This window comes from Vitis vinifera, chromosome 13 (genome assembly GCF_030704535.1).
Source record: "Vitis vinifera cultivar Pinot Noir 40024 chromosome 13, ASM3070453v1".
NCBI lineage: Eukaryota > Viridiplantae > Streptophyta > Magnoliopsida > Vitales > Vitaceae > Vitis > Vitis vinifera.
Window position 1 is genome coordinate 10,425,722 of NC_081817.1, and position 20,881 is coordinate 10,446,602.

The following is a 20,881-nucleotide window of genomic DNA, read 5'->3' on the forward strand; positions in this document are numbered from 1 at the left end:
GATCGTGATGTAAGTGAAAGATGTATCATATCGAAAGCATAACACACATCAACACAAGATGTGTAAAACACACTCACGAGAAAAATGCCACAATACTCAGATAAAATATCATATCACTAAATGAACCAACGAGTACATCATGTGTGAAATGGTAAAGGACTACAAACAACTGGACTCTCAACATGAAACTAAAAACAATGACCCTAAACCGAAAACAGGACTCAACAAAACAAAAACAACTCTGATGAACTGAAAACTGGACTCAACAAAATGGAAATGAGTCTGATGATGACCATAATCAAAATGAGAAATGCTCTGAACTGAACTGCTACCAAGTGAATGTACCCATGCCGACTGACCCAAGTCCTCATCCTGGAAGGTCCCAGAACACCATACGCCATCAGTACCCTCAATATCCAAATCAATCTACTGAAGACCAGGAGGAGGAGGAACTGCATGCGTAGAATGTGTAGGCAGGGGATTGGTGGTCACACTTGGCCTAGCCAAGTCAACCACCCCTGAATCGATCAAATCTTGTATCGCATGATGGAGTGCTGAACAATGCTCAGTATTGTGCCCCGGAATCTGATGATACAAGTAGTGCTCATGTAAACGAAAATGAAGAGGAATAGGATGGGGCAAAGGCCTCGGTGCCAAAGGAACTATCACTCCAGTGTCTCTAAGCTTCTCAAAAGCTCTAGTCAAAGTCATACCCAACGGAGTGAACTGTCTTGCGGGCCTCTGTGCATATGGTCTAGGCGGTGGGTGAGTAGCGGCTCTCGGATGTGGTGGTCGTGGCTGCACGCTAATCTGAGCAATGTAAGGCTCCTGAGCATAATCCAGCTAATACTGATACTGTGGAAGAAAGAAAGGAGCTCTGACTGTAGGAGGCCTATAAGCTGAGTGATGCGTAGGCCTCCGGTGCTGATTGCTAATAGCACCAACCTCTCCAGATCTACTGAATGGTCCAATCAGCTTCTTCTCCTTACTGTCAGGGGAAGGAGTAGTATTTGTCCATAATCCTCGAGCAATGGCCTCCTCAACACTGAAAGCTGTCTGAACCAAACTCCTGAGCTCCTGAAATGGGATGCCCACAAGACGTTTCGCGAACCTCGGCTGTAGGTTCCGAAGAACCATATCAATCTGATCCTGCTCCTTAGGCCGATCTATCATACCAGCCACCTTTGCCCTCCAACGAGTGACAAAGGAAGAAATAGACTCCTATGGCCTCTGTCTAGTGGCCTCCAACTCTCGTCTGGATACATCAATATCAGCACTGAAAGCGAACTGAGTCAGGAACTCACGAGCCACGTCCTCCCAGGTGCGAAGTCTCGAAGGCTCAACTGAAGCAAACCACCTCTGAGCTGCCCCACTAAGTGACATAGGGAAGAGGGCCACCAACTGCGCATCATCTATCCCATGTGCTCTCATGACCGTGCTGTATAGCCTCAAGTGGATCTTGGGACAACCAATCCCATTGTAACGCTCAATGTCTGGCATGCGAAACTTGGCGGGCAAGCTAGCCGCCGGTATGCCATCTCTGTCATCCCAAGCCAAACCTCCGTCCTGCAATCTGATCTGTCTCATCATGGACTCAAGCCTCTCAACCTTGGCCTCCTGCTCGGCCAATCGAGTATCCTCAATAGTAGAAACCATGGGAGGCGGCACTGTGATAGTAGGCGGTGGAATGGTCTCATAATGATCTGTTAGATGGAATGGAGTACCGAGTGAAACCCTAGGTGGAATAGCCTGTGCTGTCTGAGATGCATGAGGAACTGTCTCATCAATGACCATGCCAACCAGCTGGGGATCCTGGCGAGAACTCTCTATCTGATCCAAGCGTCAACTGACTCCAGCCATGAACTCCTGGATGGAAGCAAGTGTGGAAGCTAGCTCGTCCGACATCTCAACTGAACTGTCTGAACTCGAATATGAATCTGATCTGATCAATCGACCTCCAACTCTCCTCCAAGAAGGTGACTCCAGACTCAACTGACTCCTAAACTGACTCCCTACAATGCAAACAAAATGAATGAAGGACACGAGATGAAAACCTAAAATATGACAATACAACATGCAAACACATGGTCCTGAGATGGCAATCCAAAATCTGGATACATGACGAAAACTCTAGAGTCATAAAGGTGTCCACTGCGTGATGGCTACAAATGTGACTAGAGAATTCCCATCAATAATACAAGATAAAAGAGGTGTGAAAAACACCTTATCACGAGATCAGTACTCCGTCTATAAACATATATCTTTAACTCAACTTTCAACCTGAGCTCCATAAGAGAAAAAATGATAGGGTGATCAAGGCGAATCCCTCGAAAAAAGTGTGGATGTGAAAATGCGCCTTTCACCTTTCCGTAGTGAAAATATGAGCATTGGGTTGAAAATTGAATCAAGTATCAAATAAATGATGAGGTACTGAGCCCGTGATAAGCATACAGTGTAAAAAGATGATCAATGAACATATCCCAAAGCATCGAGTGAGTGATAACAAAGTGAAGGGGTGTGTCGAGCCAAGAAATGAGAACGAAAACCCTAGGGAGAAAACATGCTAAACTCGTAAAGCAAAAAGCATAATCTAGAGCGACGAGACGAAAGGTGATCCAACCGATACTCAAACTCATACCGATCTCCGAGCACTCTCAACTGGAGACTAAAAAGAGGGAATACTGGATCCGAACTGTAACTAAAGAGGCTCTGAAGGCCCTCAGATGCACCCACGTGTAGGGAGGGAGTCCTAATTGAAGGATCTACGGCTCAACCTATGAGGTCAAGGTGGCTTTAAATGGATATGGGTGGACTTTAAAATATCCCTAGCAGAAGCGATCATACCCTCCAGCGGTACGCAACCCTCTGCACGCCTCAAAAAAAGACGGGGCGCTTCCATGCAAGGTGGACATCGCATCCACACATGCACTACCTCGACATCCCAAGGGGTTTCCTATGGTGAATCCTCTCAAACTCTCAACGCTCAATAGTCAACTAGAGTGCATAGTGATCGGTGTGGGTGCATCCGAAACCCTAAGAAGCTAAAGCAGAAGATGAAACACACTGGTCGCACAAATATCCATGAAACCTAGCTCAAGGCTATACAGGTCTTCAATGATCGGACTCCAATCGACAATAATGTGCCGCTCGCCTCCAAAATGCTCCCATACATCGGTATAGCCCGTCGCTAGACCCTACTCCTAATCTCTGGCTCGGTCAGAGAGCAAGCACACAAAAGGTCTCACACTTGCAATAGTGAGAACCGAGATGAAAGGAATGACCGAAACCATGAGAGTTGGAGGTAGGGGGATAGAAGTGCGACCCACATAGACAAGCGACATGCAATCATGCAGAGGGAGGACAGACATGCATCACACAGTCAAGCAGATCTCAAATATATCATCAATGTACACACACAAGATAAGCGAGAATACAACAATCATATGGATAGAGATACAAAGACAACACGCTCAAGGATGATCAAAATAATATACCAACAAGTGGATTAGCATGTCAAGTCAAGTGATATATAGTAGTGAGTGTATGCATGTGAAGTGATCAGAACAATCATGGCAAAATCAGAGTCAATGTGCTAAGCAAAGCAATAAGATCAATCATCAATAATCTAGCATGTCAAAGTCTCAAACGAATATATCAATGAAACACAGAAGAAATCATGGCATCAGAATCCTCAATCAATATAAATCAATCAACACGATCGACGTGTCAAAGTCTCAAGTGGATATAAAATCCGAGCATGCATCAAATATCCTCAATGTGCAATCAAGAAAAGGGCATCCACTGATCGTCCAATCGAATGTCACGTTTGCTTCACTCTAAGTTCAAGCTTGATCCTCTAAAGGATCCCAAGCGGAGTCGCCATTTTGTGGACCCCGCATTTCGATCTATCTCAATGCGTTTCCCACTCGATGGCGAGCTCGATTTTGATTTAGATTGAAAAATGATTTTTATTTGTTAAGAAAATGACTTGGAGTCGCCACTTATTTTTGTTTTATTTTTAAAGGGTAAACAAAATAAGAAAGAAAAACCCTAAGTGTGACTCCTAGTTTTGGAAAAGGTGGTCTGTGAAAAACCGGATCGGGTTCGGGGGTCAGGTTACTTATCGGGAAGGTACGGTAAAAACTGTGGCACCCCTTTAAGCCCTTAAAGACGGGTCTCTACTAATAGACTGAAGCTGACGTGGCAATCAATGAGGAAATCAGCGGATACTTAAATCAAACTTGCACATATGAAAATAAGAGCATGCATAGAGAATAACCAAAATGAGAATGAGTGCGTACCTGGACCTCCAGTGACAAATGCGCTATCATGAAAGCAAGATCAGTGAACAAATGAATATGTACATATACTTATACGCATGTCAAGGAACAAAATAAATTAGATATGAATGGCGATTAAATCAATCAATCAAATAATCAATTATAAAATCACCTATGTGGGGCCCCCACCAAAGCCCGTTTTATTTTGCATGAATTAATTCCAATAAAACCATTATTCGGAATTACGGAATTTAATTCTTTGCTTATTTTTAAAACATTTTAAAAAATCGTGAAAGATTTGAAAATTGCTTGCCGAATAGAAAGTGGAAGCAAATTTTATTAAAATTGATATTTTGAGGCCTAATAAAACTAAAACTAAGGATGAAGATTTGAAAAAGTTAAAACTATTTGAAAATCGAGAAATTAGAAACTATTTGGAAACGGGAAATTTGGGAATTATTTTAGAATTGAAGATAAAGAAATAAATAGATAAACAGATAAATGAATAAAGGACATGTGGCCCAAAATGTGGTCATGCATAGCTGCCTGGGAGAGAATGGGTCTCGGGATTCCTCAGTGCGGTGGTTCTCAACGCTTTATCAAGAGCTACACCAATGAGAATAGCAAGGTAAGACCAAGGACCCTCATGCGCCTATAATCCAGTTTCTCACTTTCACTGTTGATGGAGTTCCACTAGCTTTGTCTGCATCCGTTCATCAAGCCATGATTCAGAAAGATGGAGAGTCAAACAATCATGATCAGCCGTGCCAGCCCGGTCACTGCCGAACCCGCCGAAGCCATCACCAGCATCCAGAGAATGTAAGAGCCAGCACCAAGAGTGGCCCAGTTCAGTCGGAAGTTCTGTTCAGGATTTGGCATCAATGTGCCATTGGAAGTTTGCAGAATCCTTTCTACTGCGGCACGAGTAGCCAATTCAATAAAGCCATAACCCTCACATTGGCCAGTTTGCTTATTTTGGATAACCTTCACTGAAACCACCTCTCTGTTCTGAGAGAAACATCCCCACAGATAGTACTCCTTGATCAGTTGGTCTTCGAATTCGCTCTCTGAGTGCTGTGTCTTTGAGAAAGCGGAAGGCTCAAATCCTTTCTGAAGCAAGCATGAAGCACATCCTACCATGACAGCACCAATAACCATAAAAATATCTACGGCAGAAATAGAACTGTTCTGGCAATCGCAATCCTCCTGGTTGAGAGAGATTTATCGAAGTGCAGCATTTCCTCTGTCAACAACTAATAAAGAACAGGTAGGCCGAACATACACTACATCAAAATCTCTTGAGAACTTTGCATCCTCACGGGGTCCATTTCCGTACCTTGCAACATTTGATTTCCCACCTACAATTGTTGTCACACCTGAATCTCCTATCTTTCTGATGGCCAGATTTGAGGAGTCAGCAACATACACGTTCTCTTTATCATCCATAGTTACACCCTTGGGGCCATTAAAACGGACATCACTAGGTTTTTGATTACTACCAAAAAGTGCTATTTTGTAGACCTAATAATAATGGTTTTAAGCACCTTTGAGTAGTAATCATATTCATTTAACCCAATTAATTCATTAAGGTCCTTAGTAATTGGTTTTAACCATTTTGTGGCAAGTTTACATATTTTTATCAGCTTATGAATCGATTCAAGCATGCCAATTGATGGAGGAGCTACTTGGGCGAGTTAAGCAAGGATTTTGTACATTTATAGGCTTGAATTTCAAGTGGAAACACGAGCACAAGCAATGGAGAAGAGGAAAATAGAGTGAAGAAAACAGAGTGAAGAAAACAGCTGCAGTCTTCCTTTGAACTTTTGGAGCACTTCCCGAAGTCCATTTTTTGCATGCTATATACCATTTGAAAGCTTAGGAAGTCAAGAATCCAACACTTCAAACCGTGTATGATTTGGAGCTGAAATGAGGAAGATATGGCCTTTGGAAGGAAACTGCATCATGTCAAATGACCAATTTCGCAAGGAGATTTTCTTCATGGTGCGAAATTTTGCCATTTCGCAATGTGAATTTCACATTGCGAAAATTTCGCAAGGGGATTTTCTTCATGGTGCGAAATTTTGCCATTTCGCAATGTGAATTTCACATTGCGAAAATTTCGCAATGAGGATTTAGGCACATTGCGAAATTCCTTTGAATCCCCTGTTTTGAGACATTGTTGATGTTATTCCACTACCGGTTCTCCAAGATATTTTGCTTGATTTTTAGCTTTGTAAATACCTATTTTACCCTTGTAATCAACCAATGAATAGGTTGCTTTTGTAATAGCTCTTGTAATTTAGCTTGTTATTGTCTTTAAATAGAGGTGAAGAGCCTCAGACAAGGATCATCGAATCTTGTAACCTGTAACTTTATAAGTTATAAGAGCTTTTGTTCATACGTTTCTTTTCTCTTTTCTTTCTCATTTTCTTAGTAGCCAAACATCCTTGGAGGATGAAATCCCCAAGGATGAGAGGCTAAAACCTTTTAGTTTCTTGAAGTAATGGATGCCATGTGAAGCTCCCGTGTCAGGATGGAGATTTCCAAGCCATGAATGTAAGTAGCTGAGCGTCATAAATGTTTTCATTCAAAGTAAAGCTTTTAATCCCTCTGACTTGCTTTGAATGGCCAATACTTGATAACCTTTTGGTCTCACTGGATTCTTATTGTTAGATCCACTGATGTTCATTAGTTATCTCCTACGAGCCATTGTATTGCAAGTCGAGGAGATGGCCTATATCAATAAAAGAGCATTTATGAGGTTCAACTACCCTTTTTGTAAGTTTTCAAGGACTAAAACTCAGTTGTTAAACTCATACCGGTTCGGGAAGTAAGCATCACCTTAGTTGCTTCCCCAACTCGAGGTGAAAAGTCCCAAAATCTCCATTTTTACACAGTGAGTTAAGCATGGCTATCCAAAGCTTTGAGAAACTTCTTTTTCCATCTTTTAACCTATTTTCATGTTAGTTTAGTTTACACACCTTCATCTTTATATGTTTTCATCTTAACTTAATTTTTATTAAGAAAAGTTCACTCCATCCTCCGAACTTCACCAGTTAAAGTAAAAACCCTTCCCAGTGTTCGATCCTAGAGCCACTATGCTATAGTAGCTTTGCTACTTTAGTGTAAGGACGTTAGGTATAAATTTTGTTGATACCCTTACATGCCAAGCTACCAAGAGTCGGGTTATCAAATGGCGCCGTTGCCGGGGAAGGTGCTACTTCACTGTGAATATATCAAATGGCGCCGTTGCCGGGGAAGGTGCTACTTCACTGTGAATATATCAGCCGGAGGTAACTTGTGAGACTTCTCATGAGTAAGGTGAATTCTATCTCATTTTTTTTATTTATTATTTACTAACTTTTTATTTTAATTTTAGAACATTTTTAACTTAGTCTAGATAAGTTTCTTTTAGCTTTTAACTTTCATTTTTAGTTTATTTTTCATACTCTGTTTTTCCTTCCGCATGCTCTGTTTTTTTTTTCTTTTTCTTTGTTTTGTTTATTTGTTTTGTTCCAACTGAATCCATGCATGCCCTATTGGATTCGAGACCAAGAGGGAACCCTGGTACAAGTTGAAGAAACGAGCCTTAGTTGAATATCATTTTTTTAGAAATGGAAATTCCACATGAAGATCAAAGCTCTCATTATGATCATGAGAAGGACAAATTTGCATACTTATCCATGAGGGATCGGATTGAATTAGGCAAAAGGCAAGTTCAACAAAGCCAATGGGGTAGTAAGTATGCTTTGAATGAAGACATGAGCATGAAGGCAAAGCTAGCATCTATGGCTAGAAGGATAGAAGAGTTTGAATTGAGGAATGTGCATACTGAAGCACAACCACAAGCCATGCCAACTTCATTTGAGTACATAAACCATCCCAACCTTGCAACCCAACCTCAACCTCAACCATCAATGAGTACATCTTCATTGGAGCAAGCCATTTTGAAGATAAGCAAAGTCATGGAGGACTTTGTAGGTGAGCAACAAAAGATCAACTCTCACCTTAATGAAAAGATTGATAATTTGGAGAGTTCAATAAATATAAGAATGGAGGGGGTTTACAATGATCTATCACTAAGGATAGAAAAAGTTCAAGACTCCATTGAGAAGCTCACCAATCTCGACATAGCAAGGGGGAAAAGGAAGCTTCCTCCTCAACCCCACCATAACCTTCAAGGAACCAATGCAAAAAAATCAAGGAAAGTGTTGAAGATCGACACTTTGGTGGGGGATTGCTATGACAACTCTATGGACCAACCTTCCATTGAAAATCATAAGGTTCAAAATGATAAAGGGTTACCTGAACCCTTTAAAGCATCCACTTCTCCAGGGAAGAGAAGAGAAACGAATTCCCTTGGACCAAAAGGGAAGGATGCCAATTTTGTTTGGGATCCAGGGGGAATTCAGCATGAAGTGGGTGTGTGAGTGAGGATGAGCTAAATAGTTCATCTTCTTTTTGGGGTACATGCTATCAGCTTCATTTAAATTCTATGCTTTCTTTAAATTTATGCATGTTTTAGTTTGAATTCTTAGCTTTAATTTAGTTTTAATATGTTTTTAAGATGAGTTTTGAAGTGTTCATGCAGGTACCATGCATGCAAAAATCGAAATGGAGGTGAAACAGAGGAAACAGGGGAGCCAAAATGCATAAGCAAAGCTCTCAGTGGAATTTCGCACCATGAACACACTCAGTGCGAATTTTTCGCACAGTGACAGTGCATGGTGCGAAAAGGAATTTCTATACATTTTGGAAAGCCAAGCCTCCCGGGATGCTATTTTCGCACCTCAATTACCAGTGCGAAATGATTTTTCAAGCTAATTTCTAAAAACAAAGCTCTCGGGAAGGCCTTTTTCTTGAATTCCATGTTTTTCCAAGTTTAAAAATTCATGAATGCATTTCCAAACCTTTTGTTTTCAAATCAAAACCCAATTTCTTCCAAAAAGAAACCTTCCCTTCATCCATTCTAAGCCTTAGGAACCCAATTTTAGAAATCCCATCCATCCAAAACTTTTTAAAAAATCGAATTTCAAAACCATTCCATGCATGGCCGTCCACTTTGATTTTCATTTTCCATCATTTAATTTTGTTTTTCATCATTTAAAAACTACCCAAACACCTTAGGAATCTTGTTTAGAGCCTAACCATACCTTTTAAAAAAAAAACCATTTTTGAATTTTTTCCCAAAACTTGGAAAACACACAGTTGGGCTTCAAAGGAGGTGAACAGTGACTGTGCCAATTTTGGCATTCACTGTTCACTCCTCCTTTGTTTTCCCCTGTTTTAGCCAAAAATCTCCAATTTTAACACCCCTGCAAGCTACATTCAAATGTCATTGCAACTTATATCAGTATACCATCATGGCATGGACCCTTTGAGCCTTGTCCTCAGCTGCTCAAAGTGGGGCCCATTCATCATTTTTGTAAATATTTAGTATAAATTCCTCTCTCATTCAATTTTTGAATTTTGAAACAGGTGGTTCAACCTTCTCAACTCCAAGTCCACATAACATGAGGTACCACTTCCTTCCTCCTTATTTTTGATTCAAACATTGAGGACAATGTTCATCTCGGTTGGGGGGAGAGATGAGGAAGTAAGTATTAGTTTAAATTTTTATCATACTTAGTTAAATTAGCTACTTTTTGTTTAAATTTTAAAATTTTTGCTTTAAACTCCATGGATATTAAGGATTAACTCTCAAAATTAAATGAGAGAAGTCGAGTTTCAACTTGATTACATGAGTCTTAGAGTTTGTATTATGCTCTTCTAAAAGTTGATGAATGGTTGAAACTCCCATTGCATGCAAACTTATCTCTTCCACCTTAAGCTATTCGCACACACATACATTAGATTCCGATTATAAGATGTGAAACTATCTCACCCTCTAAGCTTGAGAAATCATAATTTGTCACCTTTAACCTCTCTTTAATAGTGTTGGGACACCTCATAAAGACCAATGAGTCTTTGAAAAAATAGAAAAAGAAAAAAAAAAGAAAAAGAAAAAGAAAAAAAAATAGAATAAACTTATTTTCTTGCCTTGAAACCTGAGCATGGTCCGAAGGGGTGGCGAAAGCCTTTAAAGCCTGGTGCCCTAAGCCTTTATTGGTTGGGAGTCACCGATCCTCTGCTTGTTACATGGGTGAATTGGTTAAGTTTAGTAAGTGAAAAGAATTGTGAATAAGAGGTGCGTTCCTAGCCTATCAAGAGATGGTTAATTTTGCTAAGCTTAAAGAAAGACTTAGGTTGGGGGGAGATGATAGTTATCCATACTATACTCGGAAGCTAATCACATTAACACTTAGCTTGTAGTGGAAGAATTTGATTTGGATCTTTTGAGAGTGGAAATTCTTTTGATGCTTAAACTTGCATAATATCCATTCTTTGTACTCTATGATCAAGTGAATGCTTTGAAAACTCTTATTATAGGTTGAGTTTCACATCTTTATTGATCCATGGATGTCCATCATGCCACTCATATCATTTTTTGGAGTGATTTGCATGATCCCTTTTATGTATATTATTATAGTTTACTTAGTTTTTATCTCCTCCATTGCTAAGGGACTAGCAATGAGTCGGTTGGGGGGTGTGATTACTACCAAAAAGTGCTATTTTGTAGACCTAATAATAATGGTTTTAAGCACCTTTGAGTAGTAATCATATTCATTTAACCCAATTAATTCATTAAGGTCCTTAGTAATTGGTTTTAACCATTTTGTGGCAAGTTTACATATTTTTATCAACTTATGAATCGATTCAAGCATGCCAATTGATGGAGGAGCTACTTGGGCGAGTTAAGCAAGGATTTTGTACGTTTATAGGCTTGAATTTCAAGTGGAAACACGAGCACAAGCAATGGAGAAGAGGAAAATAGAGTGAAGAAAACAGAGTGAAGAAAACAGCTGCAGTCTTCCTTTGAACTTTTGGAGCACTTCCCGAAGTCCATTTTTTGCATTCTATATACCATTTGAAAGCTTAGGAAGTCAAGAATCCAACGCTTCAAACCGTGTATGATTTGGAGCTGAAATGAGGAAGATATGGCCTTTGGAAGGAAACTGCATCATGTCAAATGACCAATTTCGCAAGGAGATTTTCTTCATGGTGCGAAATTTTGCCATTTCGCAATGTGAATTTCACATTGCGAAAATTTCGCAAGGGGATTTTCTTCATGGTGCGAAATTTTGCCATTTCGCAATGTGAATTTCACATTGCGAAAATTTCGCAATGAGGATTTAGGCACATTGCGAAATTCCTTTGAATCCCCTGTTTTGAGACATTGTTGATGTTATTCCACTACCGGTTCTCCAAGATATTTTGCTTGATTTTTAGCTTTGTAAATACCTATTTTACCCTTGTAATCAACCAATGAATAGGTTGCTTTTGTAATAGCTCTTGTAATTTAGCTTGTTATTGTCTTTAAATAGAGGTGAAGAGCCTCAGACAAGGATCATCGAATCTTGTAACCTGTAACTTTATAAGTTATAAGAGCTTTTGTTCATCCGTTTCTTTTCTCTTTTCTTTCTCATTTTCTTAGTAGCCAAACATCCTTGGAGGATGAAATCCCCAAGGATGAGAGGCTAAAACCTTTTAGTTTCTTGAAGTAATGGATGTCATGTGAAGCTCCCGTGTCAGGATGGAGATTTCCAAGCCATGAATGTAAGTAGCTGAGCGTCATAAATGTTTTCATTCAAAGTAAAGCTTTTAATCCCTCTGACTTGCTTTGAATGGCCAATACTTGATAACCTTTTGGTCTCACTGGATTCTTATTGTTAGATCCACTGATGTTCATTAGTTATCTCCTACGAGCCATTGTATTGCAAGTCGAGGAGATGGCCTATATCAATAAAAGAGCATTTATGAGGTTCAACTACCCTTTTTGTAAGTTTTCAAGGACTAAAACTCAGTTGTTAAACTCATACCGGTTCGGGAAGTAAGCATCACCTTAGTTGCTTCCCCAACTCGAGGTGAAAAGTCCCAAAATCTCCATTTTTACACAGTGAGTTAAGCATGGCTATCCAAAGCTTTGAGAAACTTCTTTTTCCATCTTTTAACCTATTTTCATGTTAGTTTAGTTTACACACCTTCATCTTTATATGTTTTCATCTTAACTTAATTTTTATTAAGAAAAGTTCACTCCATCCTCCGAACTTCACCAGTTAAAGTAAAAACCCTTCCCAGTGTTCGATCCTAGAGCCACTATGCTATAGTAGCTTTGCTACTTTAGTGTAAGGACGTTAGGTATAAATTTTGTTGATACCCTTACATGCCAAGCTACCAAGAGTCGGGTTATCAGTTTTCCATCAACATGTCCCGTATGACCCTGAAATGAACCAGCAATCAATCTCGCTTTACTATATTGTGACAATGGAGGAGTAATCCGAACGATGTTATTCTTAATTGCATCTATAATAAAGAGTTCACCATCCTCAGACACCCAGATTGAGTGAGAAACAACCCCAAGCTCATTTCCTTCCACAACAGTTTTGACCAAGTACCCATCTTCAAATTGGATAACATGACCATTACCTAAATAGGGTGCTTTGGAGGAAGACCACCAAACCTAAGCTTTAGAAAGAGACTATAGCAGAACCCCGGACTGGACTTTCAAGATGATCTCATCCTTGCTGAGACATCTTGTATTGGGGTTTTCAAGTTATGGCACTGTGCTATGCTCTCACCGCTTCCCTGAATATGACAATCCCCATTCTAAGCAGAATATTCCAGCGATTCCATGAGCAATGCAACGACATCTTCCCAGATTCACAAAATGTGCCCATACCCAAACCAGGAGCAGTACTAGCCAAGACTCTTCTCCTCGGGCGTACCAGTGACCACCGAGAATAGAGAGTAAACAACAATGAAGCAAGGACCAAAACATAGTATAAAATGAACCCCCCGGAAAACAATGGCCCGAGCCTAGTCTTATATTGAAGTCATAGGGCTTATGTATGGGTGGAAAAAGAAACCAGATGGAAACGAGATTCAAACCAAATGGAGACTAGATTCAAGGATATCACTCAAACACACAAAGAAGAGCAAAAGATGAATTCTCATTCTAAATCAAACTTCACATGAAGAACAGGGAGCGGATATATTACAACACAGTCACAACAACAACAAAAAAAACATCAATGGCAATCAAAATATGGTCTAGCAAACTTACCTGAGAACGTTCCCTCTCTTTCTTCTGTTTTAGCTTTCAGTTGTTTTTCCTCTCAAGCCACCAGTCACAAGAATCACATTCCTTCAAGCAACCTGCAACTCCCAGTTTCTCCCCCTCCTCTCTGATTTTTCTCTGTAACTTGTTTGCCTCTCTAGAGTCCGAACCTCTTTGCTTCCTCAAAACTCAAGAACACCTCTCATCTAAAAACAATATCCTCCTAAACGGTCAGAAAAATCACCTTTTCTCCTCTCAAGCTAAACTCCACTCCTCTGCAGCTCCTCGGAATCTCTCTTCTTCTCTCGCTCCCTCTGCTTTCTTTTTTTTTCTCTCTCTAGTGTCCCTCTGTAACCAGCCTGCCCAGAGAGCTCCTACCAGCAGCCCAAGTACCTCCCTCCACTATGCCAGACGACACCACCTCTCCTGCAGCTGGCAACCTCTCCAAAAGCACCTCACCTCCAGCTGCCAACATCTGCTCCTCTAACGGCCAGTATATTCCCATGTACGCGTCACCTCCTGATTGGCTCCCCAAACCACTATTATGATTCTCTCATGGCTTCTCAGGTGCTGACACGTGGCTGACCAAGGCTCTTTCGCGTGGTAAAATTGGGTTGCAAGGTAGGAATGACTTAAAAAGAGGTCTACAAATATCTAATGTTTACAAAAAATAATAAATCAAAATTGAATTATTATAAGTCATAACTTTATTATTTCTTTTATAACTTACAACTATATTTTATCAAGGTAAATATATTTTAAATTAAGTGAGATATAATCAATAATTTAAATTCTTTAATAATTCTTCTAATTTTAAGAACAATTTAAAATTAAAAAAAAAACCAATCCAACTAATTGCATATTAAATCAAAAGCATTTTATAATAATTTGTTTATAATTGGGTACTAAATGTGTAAATGTAACAAAAAATTTGACCCATTTATATGTTAAAAAAGTTAAATATTATTTTTTTTAAATTCATTTTGAATAAAAATATTATTAACAATTATTATTATTTATTGTTAACAAAAAATAAATTATCATTTTTGAATATATTAATATCCATATTTTCATAGCATATATTAAAATGTTTTTCTTTTAAATTTTTTTATTTTGTAAAAATGCAATATAAATTTATGATTTTATTATAATATTACTAGTTATAAATTACTAAAAACTATTTCATTTTTAATTATAAAATTATTTTTATTCTTATTAAGCCTTAAATTAAATTTTGATTAATATTATATAAATTGAATTTACAATTTTTATAAAATCAAAATAGAAAAATTATTTTTAAAAATAATTTATCAATTTTTTTCTTTTTTATTTTTAAAAAATAACTGAAAAACACTCTTGTCTTTATTTTTATTTTATAAAATACTAAAACAATATTTTTTATTATTTAACTTAAAAATAATTTTTAAAAATAAGTATAATAAAAATAATTTTTTATTTTTTACTTTTATTTTTTCATCAGTAATAAAATGCAACATTATTTTTAATATATATATATATAAATATATATTTCTCCTTAAGAATAAAATAAGACCTTTTTCTCCTTAATTTTTTTCCTTTAGACTTTGAACCAAATATAGCTTCAAAGCAAGGATTGAAATGTCTGGTTTTTTTATGTCGAGATATCGGCGAAATATCGATGGTGTCCGAAATGATATTGAGCATTGACCGATTATCGGCAAAATCGTCAATATATCAATGAAAAAATTGAGTGCAACGGTAAGTAAGAGAGAACACAAAAAATTGCTAATAATTTTTCGAAAAGATCGTCGATTGTTTGAATTTTTTTTTAAATTATATATATATATATTGAGAAAATAAAGGTTATGCTTAATTAAGAAAAACACCCAAAGGGGGGGGGGGGTTGAATTGGGTTTTTTTTAAATCTTTTCAAAACACAACAAGTTCAAGCACAATATAGACAAAAATAAAAAGATAGAGTTAGAGAATTCAAACTCGGGTTTATAGTGGTTCGACACTTCCTTGCCTACGTCCACTCTCCTCAATCTCCTAACCGAGTGAGGGTTCCACTAACTTGAAGCTTCAACCAAGCTTCCAATCTTCTTACACTTGGATTTCGATTCCAATATGCTCTTACACAATCTCTTCAAGATTCAAACCTCTTGAAGGCTTTAACACTCAGTTTTTATAAGAATGAATCCCTCAACCTAGCTTAAGGATAGTTTAAATACATGACAAAGCTAGGATGACATACAAGAGTGCACTAAAGGATATGCAAGTGATGATTTAATGCACTAAAAAGAAAAGAGAGCTTTTTGGTCAAGAACAAGTAGGTCGATAATTGATTGCAAGTGTTCTCTTGTTCATAAATGAAGTGGAGCTCTCAATTTATAGGTTTCTAAGCTTGGGGGTCAAAAACAACAAAAGGGAGCCTCGACCGGTCAAGCTAAGGGTCGACTGGTTCACTAGCCATTGGAGAATTTAATGCTTGACAGGTTACCGTTGCCTCGACCAGACATCGACCGGGAAGGGGTGAACCTCAATCAGGAAAAGGAAGCTACTGGATGAGAAAGAGTTTTTTTGGCACTCCTCGATCGGACAAGGGCAACCAATCGACCGGTTCCCCAATCGGTTGAGCCGATTGGCTAGAGCCTCGACCGGTTCAGCCTTTTGGCCCCGAAAACCTATCTTTTTCAATTTCTTTCTTTTCTAACACTTAGGCAAGGTCTTTAGGTGAAATAATATGTCAATTTTAAAAGGTTTTGCCTAAGGTACATTTGATAAAACTCGGGTTTTAATGAAATCGAAGTTTTAAAGGATAAACCGAGTTTTCTAAGATGCATGAAACGGTATGAAAATCCTAAGTGCACCTATGCATTCATCTTATATTCGTTTCCTATGATCAAAAGTCTTCCCAAAGTCTTGATCTTGTATCCATTTAGTCATTTGATGAATTTCCAAATTTATACTTGAAATTCTTTACCATTTAAAACAATAAGTCCCTTAACCATAGTTTGTTATCATCAAAACCCGATTAAGAGAACCCTTGGGCTAACAATCTCCCTCTTTTTTATGATGACAAATCTCGGTTATCTAGGAGAAAAAGAAATCTCCCCCTCAAACCAATCATGGATCAATCAATTCAAAATTTATGAATTTAAAACCGAGATAAACAAGACATGCAAATTTTCAATAGGAAACAATGTAAAACATGAAAATAGCATATCATATATAGTAAAATCAAATGTACACGAGACAAAGCTAAACCAAGCAGATGCTATGATAATGATATGCAAGTATAGGTCTCCTAGATCCTAAAAATCTCTCTCTCTTTGGCAACATAAAAAAGAAATGAAGGGGGTCTCGATGCTGAATCAAGGCTGAGGAGGTGGAAACATGGAGCGGAGGTAAGCCATCATCTCCTCATGCTGACTCTCCTGGTGACTCTCAATGAGCTCAATACTTTGCTGGAAATGCTCGAATATAGCCTACTGCTGATCCATACGCTCAAATCTCTGCTGGAAATGCTCAAACTGAGAAGTGAAGCCAGACTGATACTGATCTATGTGATCCTCTATAGAGTAGAATCGAGTATCACTAACTACAGCAAGCTCCTCTATATGAGTGCCAAGTGAGCTGATCTGAGTAGATAAATCCATCCAAGGCGCATGATCAGGAGCGTGAGGTGCCTAAGATGGTATCTCTGTGTGAGAAAGCTTGATGAATGATGGCTGAGAGGATGGTCCCGCTGTGTAAGATGACTCAGTTATCATAGGCTCTAAGAATGTGGCCTCAAAATGAATACCCTCTAATTGAGGTGGAGAAAGAATGTCAAGCTCAGGCCCTCCCTGCTCAAAGTCCCTCCAAGGGTCTAACCCACCCTCCATCTCTCTGATATCGGCCTTCTCCTCTACTCCAGGATGCATCTGTCCCTATCCCCGGGCCTGTGCTAGAGGTCGCTCAACTCTCCTAATCCAGGAGCCATCGGGGCCTTCTCAAACTTCATCCGCCCTAGGGACTGCTCATCATAAGTGTCATAAACGGTAGGGGCCTCGAAGTTTGTCTCTCTACTCAAATCAACCCTGGAATCCTTGAATACTCTGGTAAGAAAGCGGCCGTAGGGGAGTACTCGGATTGTGCTCTCACAACAAGAGAGCATGTGCATCATCATCAGATACCCCACATGAATCCATCTCCCTGTCAGAATCGAGTCCACAATGAATGCCTCAAGGTAGGAGACCTCGTCTCGATGTTCGCCTCGTGGCAATAAGATGGAGCAAATCATGTGATGAAGGACTCAGTTGGTCACGGTCAAGCTGTGTGTCGATGGTTTGCAAATCCCCTGGGCGTCTGCAAGGCTGTACAACCTCTGAATAGCCTCTCTAGGCTCGAAACCTGACATAGTGGGCCAAACCTTGGACTCATACACCCGGAGTCCAACTGAAGAGATGTCGAAAATGCGGCAAATGCTCTTTGGGCTCAGTCTGATCTCAACACCTCTAACAGTGGACATGATTGGTCCTCCAACTCCATAGGTCACCCGTGAATAAAATGCACGCACTAGAGTCAGGAAAGTTGGCTCGAAAATCGTCACAACTGGCAATCATCCCATCTGACTAAAGAGTTTCTCAAACCCGAAGTATTGAAGTTGGGAGAAATTGATACTTCTCCCTGGAACGACTTTCCTTTCGGCGAATTTTTGCTTATATCTCTGATACTCTTCGACAAAACTGAATAGGGTCATGTCATACCTTACCTTTCGGCGAGCCTCCGTCTGATCAGGTTGAGATGGCTCAGTAGGGCGTTTGCCCTGAGCCCTAGAGGCAGCTATCTCTCTCCTAAGCGCCATTAGAAAAGCAGAAAATGAAGAAATGAAGTTAGAAGAGAGAACAAACCCAAACAAGAGAGAATGAAACCCAACCAGAAGCCCTAAGCGCACGGAAATGGAGCTGAACCTGGATGAGGCGCGCGATCAGAGAGGAATCATTCCCAAAACGGAAACCCTAGGTTCTAGATCAAAATCCTAGCCTAAAAAATGTCCCAAAATCAACTCTAAGGCTTGAAAATGGTCCAAGATCTTGCCCAAACTAGCCTCTAGAAGCGGGAATGTGAAGAGTCTTCAAGAAAGTGAGGAGAATAGTGGAGAAAATGAAGCGCAAGAGGCTCTTTAAATTCCCAGCCCCGACAAACTGGTCGACCGGTCCATGATCCGATCGACCGCTTGGTCAACTATTAACGCTCCATTTTTTGTGCTTTTTCTTATCTCGTGATCATCCCCCTGACATTTTCAATTGAAATCCACAATTTTTTATATCCAATGCCAAGAGAATTTTGATTTTTGGTAAAAAAATTTGACCTTTTTCCTAAGAGTATTTGATATGATGCATATGATATGAAATTCATGCAATCATAAGGTATATTCAACAAGAATTCATCAAGCAATCATTTGATCAGAAAGAAATTACCCCTAATTGTCTTCTAATATCAATAAATTGCTCTTCACTTAGAGGTTTTGTAAAAATATCGCTAAGTTGATCTTTTGTGCTTACAAATTCAAGTGTAATGTCACCTTTTTGTGCATGGTCTGTAAGAAAATGGTGTCTAATTTCTCTATGCTTAGTCCTAGAGTGTTGCACGGGATTTTTTGAAATGTTTATTGCACTAGTGTTCTCACATTTAATAGTAACATGCTCAAAAAAAATTTTGAAATCACTAAGTGTTTGTTTCATCCAAAGAATTTATGCACAATACAAACCAACTACTATGTATTTGGCTTTCGCCATTGACAAGGCTACCGAATTTTGCTTCTTGCTATACCATGAAACAAGTGAGTGTCCTAGGAAATGACAAGTGCCACTAGTGTTTTTCCTTTCAACTTTACAACCGACAAAGTTAGCATCCAAGAATCCAATTAATTCAAAGTTATCACCCTTAGGATACCATAAGCCTATGTCCATTGTCCCTTTCAAATATATAAGAATTCGTTTTCCGGCACTTAAGTGAGATTCTTTAGGACAAGATTGAAATCTAGCACACAAGCATACTCTACACATGATGTCGGGTCTACTAGCGGTCAAATATAGCAAGGAACCTATCATGCCTTTACACATAGTTGAGTTGATGGACTTACCTTTCTCATCTTTGTTAAGCTTGATGGATAAGCTCATTGGAGTCTTCATTGTTTTGGCTTCTTCCATGTTGAACCTTTTGAGAAGATTTCTTATATACTTTGCTTGATTGATGAAGGTTCTTTCCTTTAGCTGCTTGATTTGAAGTCCAAGGAAGAAGTTAAATTCTCCCATCATGCTCATTTCTAACTCACTATGCATGCATTTAGAAAATTCTTCACAAAGAGAGACATTAGTAGCTCCAAAAATGATATCATCAACGTATATTTGCACTAAGAGCATGTCATTTTCTTTAGTTTTTATGAAAAGAGTTGTGTCAATTTTTCCCATTTTAAAACCATTTTTCAAAAGAAATTTACTCAATCTTTCATACCATGCTCTAGGTGCTTGTTTCAAACTATAAAGTGTCTTTTAAGTTTAAAAACATGATTAGGAAAGTTAAAACTTTGAAAACCGGGTGGTTCTTCAACATATACCTCTTCATTTATAAAGCCATTTAAGAAAGCACTTTTTACATCCATTTGATATAAAACAAAGTCTTTAAAACATGCAAAGGCAAGTAGCATCCTAATGGCTTCCAATCTAGCTACGGGAGCAAAGGTTTCTTCATAATCTATCCCTTCTTCTTGATTAAAACATTGGGCTACCAATCTTGCTTTATTTCTAACAATTATGCCATTTTCATCCATTTTATTTCTAAAGACCCATCTAGTTCTAATAACACTCTAATTTGAAGGTCTTGGCACTAATTCCCATACTTCATTTCTTTCAAATTGATTTAATTCTTCTTGCATAGCAATCATCCAATTTTCATCAACTAGAGCATCATTTATATTTTTAGGTTCAATTTGAGAAATAAAAGCAAGATTATTGTAAGTATTTCTAAGAGATGATTTAGTTCTTACCCCACTAGATGGATTACCTGTAATTTGATCTTGTGGATGGTTGATGACAAACTTCCAATCTTTAGGAAGGTATTGGCTTGATTCACTTTGCACTTGTTGAGGAGGGGGTAGTGCCAATGGTGATTCTTCTTTCTTAGGATCCTCTCCAATTTCTTCTTATTATCTTCTATCATCAATTTGTAATTTTCCCATGGAGGTCTCCAAGCCTAGATCATCATCAAAACTCTCTCTTTCTTGGAAAGAATTGTTATATTCATAAAAAATAACATGGATGGACTTCTCTACAACCATGGTTCTTTTGTTAAAAACTCTAAAGGCTTTACTTGAAGTTGAGTATCCAAGAAAAATTCCAACATCCGATTTTGCATCAAATTTTCCAAGATTGTCTTTGGTCTTTAATATAAAGCATTTGCACCCAAAGACTTTGAAATA

The 20,881-nt window shown here is 38.7% G+C and overlaps 1 pseudogene; it reads right to left on the reverse strand.

Moving 5' to 3' along the window:
* Positions 1-5,024: 5,024 nt before the first annotated feature.
* LOC100249904 (uncharacterized) lies at positions 5,025-13,942 on the reverse strand (annotated as a pseudogene).
* Between the last annotated feature and the right edge of the window lie 6,939 nt (positions 13,943-20,881).